The sequence below is a fragment of the Antechinus flavipes genome, chromosome 1 (assembly GCF_016432865.1).
Source record: "Antechinus flavipes isolate AdamAnt ecotype Samford, QLD, Australia chromosome 1, AdamAnt_v2, whole genome shotgun sequence".
In the NCBI taxonomy this organism is placed as follows: domain Eukaryota; kingdom Metazoa; phylum Chordata; class Mammalia; order Dasyuromorphia; family Dasyuridae; genus Antechinus; species Antechinus flavipes.
The window spans coordinates 612,560,689-612,569,661 of NC_067398.1; the positions used below are offsets into that span (position 1 = coordinate 612,560,689).

Consider the following 8,973-nt stretch of genomic DNA (forward strand, 5'->3'; position numbering starts at 1 on the left):
AACAAATAATCCTTGCTCTTAAGGAGTTTACATTCTAATCAAGGAAAGGACATGCATATATATAAATGTTTGTGGAAAAATGTAAAAAAAAAAGTTAAATACAAGAGTGTTAGGGATGGAGGTTATTATCAGTTGTGGGGACTAGAAAAGGTCTCATGTACAAGTATATATTTGACTATTAAAGAAAGTGAAGTCCTTTCTGTAAGTTCTTGTATGAGAGGTGATGAAAAAAAAATAAGTTCCAGTATAGGGCATGATCAGTGGAAATGTTAAGAGATGGGAGATAAAAGCAATGGAACAAGAAGGCCAGTTTGGAGAAATAAAGGAAAAAGAGAAGAATAATAAAGAAAAAAAAGAGTAACATGTAATGAGACTGGAAAGATAGATTAGGACAGGGTTTTGAACTGCTTTAAAAGCAAAACAGGGAAGTTTTTATTTCACTGTGAAGGAAGCACTGGAGTTTACTAAGTAAAGGAGTGACATCATTGTCCTTATTGGACAGTCCCCATAAAAAACAAAAGATGGGTTATAATATTTGTTCTAGAAAACCAAGGCTAGGAAACCTTGCTTGTAACACAGGAGAGGGACATTTAATTTGGAGTTTGAAGAATTAGGTTCAAAACTTGACTTAGTCACTATTGTGAGATATTGTTCAAATAATTTAATATTTCTGGCCTTTAGATTCTACACATGTAAAATGTAGAGATTCTAGTGTGAGAAATGAATATTTCTCCCTTATAGTCAGTAACTAATTATTGAATCAAAACCATGGATATTCCCCTTTTCTATTTCCTCATCCAGAAATCAAAGAGTGTGGGAAATCTCTCTTAAAGATTTACCCAGGCCAAGATCTAATCAGATAGTAAAAGAAATTCTAACTTTGGGCTGATGGGAATAATCATGATCACTATGTTAACTCAGACAAGTATGGGGAAGTATTAATTCTTCTTGTCAAGAGAGGTGATAGGAATATTGATGTTTTTTTGACCAAGATTCAGGTGACCCAAGTCTCACACCCCAAGATCCTCAATTGAATATGACCTATCTCCCATTGTGCTAACCAGTCAAAGTTGATAGACATTCCTCAGGAATATGTATTTTTCTGTGGGCATATAAACTGAATCCACCATCATTAAGGGTCTTTGGTTTAAAACAATAAATTACTCAGAAACTTTGTAGCTCAGGATTTTTTAATCATTGCATTATGTTCTTAGGAAGGAGAATGAAAAATATGGTAATAGTAATAGTGAACATCTTGAATCTGTGCCATGGAATTATCTGTTGAAAGAATGAAAAATGTTTAATTTACAAAAGAGTTAGTGTGCTGTTGAGAGAGGTATGATAGGTGGCTTTGACAGGATATCTTATGGAAGAGAAATTAAACTTGTTTTGCTTGGTCCCAAAGGGCAAAAATAGAAATTTTGTGTGGAAGTTATGAAGAGACATTTTTAGGCCTGATGTAGGAAAGCAATACCCCAAAATTAAGGCTATCTAAAATTCAAATGGTCTACTTGTAGAGGTTATGAACTTCCTCTCTCATTGTAGGTCAACAAGTAAAGGTTGGATGATTCCTTCTTGACTTGATATAGAAGGAATTCTTTGTTCAGGAATAGAAAGGACTAGATTTTTATTGGGGTACAGGCGTAAAGGAGGAGGGACTATAACTCGGAGACCAACATGGATCATGCTGGTCTTCTGCTGGGCCAATTTTTCTTGTTCATTGTGCTGAAAGCATTCATCCAGCATGGGATTCTTTGAAGGAAAATTGAACACGTTTCATTTGGAAGATAATTTCCTTTTAATACTTGCTTTAGCTCAACAGCTCTTAATGTTTGCAAAATAATAAGAAATGATTTTTCAATGGAAGGAGAAATTACTACCATCAAGATTCTACTTAACTCTAAAGCTACATGATGCCAAAACAACCAATTGATTTTAGTTAATTTGATGGTAAAGGTGATGGGAAGGTCACTGGGTTGTCAAACTGAATCCATTCTCTCATTAAACAAAAACAACTAGTATAGGATCCTATATACTAAACTCCTAACTCTGATATAGTTAAATAAGAAGGTACTTGAATGGATGGCTAGACAGGAAGTTGAGTAGTGGTGAATAGAACATGGGCAATAGATTTAATATACAACCTTGTAAAGGGCTGAAACTCTAAATAGGTGCCCTGGAATCAGACAACCAAGCACTTAAGGTTAATTATCTATTGGGCAATACTCTATTAGCATATGCTTGGAAAATGGCCCTACTTACTATTCTGTGCTGGGATGATCTTTTGGTGTATACAGAGAATTGTAGGAGGGATTAGGGGGTGGAATAAGACAAACCAGAATCACTTTGGAGGAGGAAGACGAGGAGAGAGGAGGTTGGTGGTGAGCCTTGTGGAGGTTTGTCTGTCTCCTTTATTTCTCCCCCTAAAGACCAAGGACTTTTGCTGATCCTGACTCTGGCTGATCCTGCGATCAACAGGGAGCTAACCCGGATTTTACACAGCCTTGGAAAGGATTATAGTATAATTTACTTTCCTTTCAAGGTTCTGTCTTTCCATTTAAAGCCATTTGTTGCTGAAGAGTCTGAAACATTATTTTTACATAATAAATGAAAAATTGAATCAACTGAAAAAACAATTAAGGTATTATTTCTTTATAGACAAGCAGTTTGGGGTCAACAAATAGAAAAATAACTTTGTTTTAATAAAAAATTGCCCCAAATCTCTAAATGTAAGAAAACAGTTTCTACATGGGGCAGCTTAGTGGCAAAAGGGACAGAAAATGAACATAAAGATAAAAACTTAAGTGACTTTGTAAGGATATAGGGCAAGTTTCCATTTGTAAACACAAAGTTTAATGGATTAAAGGAACAGAAGAATTTTTATTATGAATACTGATCAATATGAGTATAAAGAAACTGTTGGCAGAGATAAAAATTTTTGGTATGATGTAGAAACTTTTTTTTTTCAGAAATAGGACTAAATTTTTGAAAAGGACTAGATCTTTGAAAAATATGAAACTGCAAGGCAATATGATTTCTGAGCTAATTTGCATATAATTTAGGATAAAATTTTAAATTAAGTAGGGATTGTTGATTCATTTTCCCCTCATAAGTGAAATCAGAATCTCTGAATACTTGGAAGCTCTGATTTTAAGACTAAAAGCAGGGAAGAGAAGGGTGGTGAACACTGAAGACTCTGGCAAGTAAAGATTGAAGAAGCACTAGAGAGGAGCCATTCATATAGCAAGAATCAAGCATAATAGTGTGTTAATTCAAGTGACACATTGACATCCTAGGCTCACTCGAGTACCAAAAAGAAGGCCTCTAACATGTCCAATGGATACTATGAAGTGATTTGTGGAAAAATACAATTCAGAATTTCACTGAATGAAAAAATATGGATGCATGATTATCTTTACTGTGGCTGCATATGCCCACATAGTTTCAAACCAGTAATACCTGATTATTTTATACTAGGGCTTTCAGAATCATAGGCCATAGACTTAGAGCAGGACTTCTTAAACTTTTTCCACTCAGGATTCTTTTTTGCCCAAGAAATTTTTACACGACTCCAGGTATATGGGTATATAAAACAGGTATACAAATCAAACACTTACTGATAATAAATCATAATTTCATGACCCCACATCCAGTTATTAGATCTCATATAGGGTTATAACCCACAGTTTAAGAAGCTTTGGCCTTGAGAAACCTAAGCTTCATTCCTTTAGTCCAACTTTCTCAATTTTCATATGAAAGAACTAATAGCTGGGGAAACTAAGTGATTGACCCTGGAATTGGAAAGGACCTTAATGGTCTTGTAGTTCCAAGTTTCTTAAACTATGGGTCATGATCCCATATGGGGGGTCACATAATTAAATGTGGGAATCACAAAATTATGATTTATTATCATTAAGTGTTTGATTTGTATAGCTATTTTATATACCCATATACCTGGAGTCGTGTAAAAATTTCTTGGGTGAAAAGGGATCACATGTGGAAAAAGTTTAAGAAACCCTTAGATATTCTAATTCCTTCATTTTACAAATGAGGAATTTAAGGCCCAAGGAAGGTTAACAGAAATGCTTAAGTTCATTCACATTGGTATAAATGCCAGAAACAAGATTTGAATTTGTTTCTTGATCTATCAGGAGTCTTCTTTTTTTACACCCATTTCATTTTTTTCTCCCCATTTTTACCTTCTAACTTTTAGAAGAAGCATGTTAGTAGTGCTTAAAAATTGGTAAATACCAGTAATGCTGAATGGGATTGCATTGCACATATTCTGGGATATTGTTGGGAGAAGCCTTTCTTTTCTTTGCCCATCCTCCCAGGTAAAGAGAGACACTCTCCCTGCTCCCATGCATTTTTCAGTGTCTTCAGTAATTGTACAGTCATCTAACCTCAGAATGAGGAGTCAGAGCCCTGGAACTTGAATGTCTGCCAAACTTCATGGAAGAAAATTACTTCTATGTCTCAAGGTATGGTCGTTTCTCCATAGAAGAAAATAATCTGAGAAAAGGAAAAGAAGATGTCATCTAAGCAGAAAGAATCCTTTCAGTAAGAATCACTACTATGAAATTTAGCTCTGATATAGACCCTACTGTAAAAAAGAAATGGTCTGTGGTTGCTTTGAAAATAGGGGTTTTTGAAAAATTCATATCCAGAAAAATGCAATTTATGCTTATTGCTTCAAAGGGATCCATGAATAGAATTATAGTTTTCAGTTCTGAGAAATATAACAGTTTTATAGAGAGCTTATTTTGAGAAATACATTGCTCACAATGTTGAAAGTCTGGCTCTTTGTGTGAGAGCCAAAGACCTATCTGCCCTCCAACATTTCCTAGGCCTAAGCTTTTGTTGCCATATCTCTAGATGACCCAATCTGAGTACTACATCTAAGACCCCTTTGACTATCTGAAGGCCTCAGGACATAGGCTGTGAGGATCAGTAAATATGGAAGGAATCAGAGATTATTTAATTCAATTCACATTTACAAAAAAGAAAAACGAAAGCAAATACATTCTAAACTTACAGAGCACATTAGCAGCCTAGTACCCTAGGTGTCCAGATTCCTAATTCAGCAAGTACCCTCTTGTCATTACATCACACTAGCTTTTCAAAGAACTAAGGTTGAGAGAAAAAATAAAAATTTCTTTGATTTAAATCAGAAGTTGTAAATAGACAAATAAGACTTCCTAGGAATTACGTGGATGGGTTGGGATGAAATGGCTCTGAAGACCCTTTCAAGTAATTGTGAAATATAGAACTTAGCATTAGAGAGGGTTTTCCACCCTACTTACCCCATAGGCTTGTTATGAAACCAGATTATTTAGATAATATAAATCAAACTGGTATGAGAAGTTCAAAGTGGCATGAGAATTAATTTATCTCTGTAAATATGATGGGATTTAAAGCTGAAATGTTTTTGCCTACAGCATAACCCATAGAGGAGGGGAGAAAAATTGTCTTGAAATAAACATTCCAGAATCATTTGGAGGAAAGGAAAATCTAGCCCTGAGAAATTCTCAGGAAATAACCTTGTCCAAACTACTGATCATTGATTCCTTTGTTTCAAAATTTTTTGCCCTTAGTTAACTGTTGGCAGCAAGCAATTGGTATTCTAAGCAGTTTTTAGAAAGATCCAAGGTCAGAGAATGTGTTGGTGATGGTCAGCAGATTCTTTTTATGTAGAGGGGATATATAACAGAAAGGTGTAACATATAGAAACTATGGCTAGATAGATTTTTTTTTTCTCCTATACAAATAATGTAATTGAGAAAGGACCAAGTCACCCAACACTTATATAGGAACCATTTTTATAAGCATATTCTAATTGGTAAATACTAAACATTTTACTAATTGTTACAAAAGAGCCATATTTCTGGGATATTCTAAAACATTTATGCCCTAACTCAACATTTTAAGCAAATGTTTCTGGCATCAGTGTTCTTCATTTGAACACCAGAAGGAAATTCTTTAGAGCATAGGATGCTAAGTCATAGGTAGTGAATGAAAGTAGCATACACATTCTATGTTTACTTTTCCCCCCTTTTGTTCTATTTTTTCTCTACCAAAATAATTCATGAAGAAATGTATATTTTAAAAATTAATATACATGTACCAGAAAAAAAGTAATAAAACTAAAAAAAAAAAAAAAAGAAAATGGCAAAAAAAGGAAGCATAATTATAGTTCTCTGGACTAGAGATCTCAGACTTAGCTGCTTTACAAGACTGTTTAGAGCAACCAAATCATGTTACTTAATCTTCACTTTTTTCCCCTTTGCTTAAATAATGGTAGTATGACTCTGTGGAAACAGTACTAGTGTTGGAGACAGAAGGTGCAGGTTCAAATTCCAGCTGTGACATTTATTACTAGAGTGGCCTGGGGCAAGTCAGTTAACATGTAGGTACCTCATTTTTCTCATCTGAAAAGTGAAGGAGTTGAGTAAAATGTCCTCAGGGATCCTTTTAGAACTAATAGTTTGTGGGGCTTAAAATCTCAGAGTGACCCTGGTAGGAAATGATTGTGTATTATTGGTTTAAAGCAATCTTTAAGAATGCTTAAGATATTGAGAACAATGCCAAATATGTCTTAAAGTATCCTAGATGAAAATTACATAGTAAAGGCATATTGTGTTAAAAAAAATGGTTGCTAGCTTTATAGATGAATGATCTTTATGGCAAAAATCATAATGGTTAGTAAAAATGCTTTTTTACATTTATGACTTGTAATATTTTATTTCTCAATATGTTGCTCTGAGTGCAGGGAAATTTTTTAGAAAAGTCATATTAGTGACAACCTTTAATTGATATGTGGGATAGCTGTCAGAATGGGGGATACCAAGACCAAGGAAACGGATAAGCAGTAAGTTAGAGTGTTCAATAAGTTAGAAAACATTGAATTAAAGTGTCCAGAGAGGAGGGGCAAAGTCAACAAACTCAGAGAGGGTTTGTAAAGAATGAGGTAAGTGAAAAGAAATCAGGTCAAGTTAACTGAGAAAAAAATCATGAATGCCAATCAAATAGTAAAAGAGTTCATAAGGAAACTATATATTTCTAGGGTTTGTAAGCCATGATCACGAAAAATGAGAACTTAAAATCATGTCAGTATATTATTGTATTAGGATCAAGTCTCCAGGCACTGCAAGTGATAGGGTGGGAAGAGGAATTATTTTGAAAAAGGCAGGTTTGTATTCCCTCCACTGATGTAGATTGCAATCTATTATAGTCAATCTTTGAGGGTTCTCATTCATTGGAGAAAAGAGAAAAGACATTGTCATGTGGTAATGTGGTGACAAGTCCCTCTGAACTTAGCTAGATTTGTCCTTAATCAAAAGTTTTAACATTCATTACCGGTCTATTCTCAAAGCCTTTGCATCTTGGGAAGACTTTCTACAGCTTATCCTAAGTCTCCTGTATACTACAAGGAACTCCCAGAGTTGCACCTGAATGGAGGTGGACTATAGAACCATAAAAGCATGATAATTCATGATTGGAAGAGACCTCAGATACCATCTTGTTTACCACTTACCTGAATTTTTTTTTAAGCCAAACAAATATCCTTATGTAGTAGACAGAGGACTGCCCTCAGTGGACTGGGCAATGAATTCTAGGCCACATTGCTATTCTCTACACAGCAACTTGATTTCTCAGGGTTTCAGTTCTATGAGATTTGGTGCCACTGGTTTTCCACAAACCACACTGACTCTTCCCAAGGGAACATCGTCGTACTACTAGAAGCAATCAAAGTCCCAAATAATAGGCTTCAGGAACAGGCTAATGCCTTGTGCTGTCCTATGGAAACCACTGTGATGAATGGGTTTGGAATCTTTTGGGAAGGCAGAGCATTCTCCACTGAAGGCCCGTGTGATGGGATATTCCTCATATTCATTTTGTGGGCATGGGGGCCAGACTAACATAACCCACATTCTTTTGTCCATTCTAATTCTACTTTGGGAATCTAAGAGGCAGGAAGGAGAAAGTGATTTGAACTAGATATAGTTGAAAACATATATGAAGCATACTAAGACACTTCAATAAAGACAGTATGGTTCTTGGGATTTTAAGCACTTTTCAAGGGAACTCTGCACATTATTTTATTGATTACTTGATTATTTGTTGATTATTATTATTTTTCTTTTCCCTCTATCAAATGAGATTTTTTTATTGAAGCTTTTTATTTGCAAAACATATGCATGGATAATTTTTCAACATTGACCTTTGCAAAACCTTGTGTTCCAAATTTTCCCCTCCTTCCCATCCCCTCCCCTAGATGATAATTCAATGTATGTTAAACCTGTAAAAATATACGTTAAATCCAATATATGTATACACATTTATGCAATTATCTTGCTGCCCAAGAAAAATCAGATCAAAAAGGAAAAAAAAAAACTGAGAAAGAAAACAAAATGCAAGCTAACAACAACAAAAAGAATGAAAATGCTATGTTGTGGTCCATTTTCAGTTTTCACAGTCCTCTCTCACAATATAGATGGCTCTCTTCATTACAAGATCATTGAAACTGGCTTCAGTCATTATTGGAAAGAGTCACATCCATCAGAATTGATCATCATATAATCTTCTTGTTGCTATGTATGATGTCCTGGTTCTGCTCATTTCACTTAGCATCAGTTCATGTAAACCTCTTCAGGCCTCTAAAATCATCCTGCTGATAGTTTCTTATAGAAAAATAATATTTCATAACATTTATATACCATAACTTATTCAGCCATTCTCTAATTGATGGGCATCCACTCAGTTTCCAGTTTTTTGCCACTACAAAAAGGGCTGCCACAAACATTTTTGCACATACAGGTCCCTTTCCCTTCTTTAAGATCTCTTTGGGCTATAAGCCCAGTAGTAACATTGCTGGATCAAAGGGAATTCACAGTTTGATAACTTTTTGAATATAGTTTCAAATTGCATGAGATATTATTTGTAAAACACACAGTGCCTGACACATAGTAGACA

The 8,973-nt window shown here is 34.9% G+C and overlaps 1 long non-coding RNA gene across 1 annotated transcript; it reads right to left on the reverse strand.

Annotated features, from left to right (window-relative positions):
* Nucleotides 1-1,179: 1,179 nt before the first annotated feature.
* LOC127544410 (uncharacterized) lies at nt 1,180-7,724 on the reverse strand. The gene is made up of 3 exons (XR_007949437.1): nt 7,535-7,724; nt 4,404-4,512; nt 1,180-1,278 (listed from the first exon to the last, which is right to left on the reverse strand). It is a non-coding gene; the product is annotated as an uncharacterized LOC127544410 (long non-coding RNA).
* Nucleotides 7,725-8,973: the final 1,249 nt, after the last annotated feature.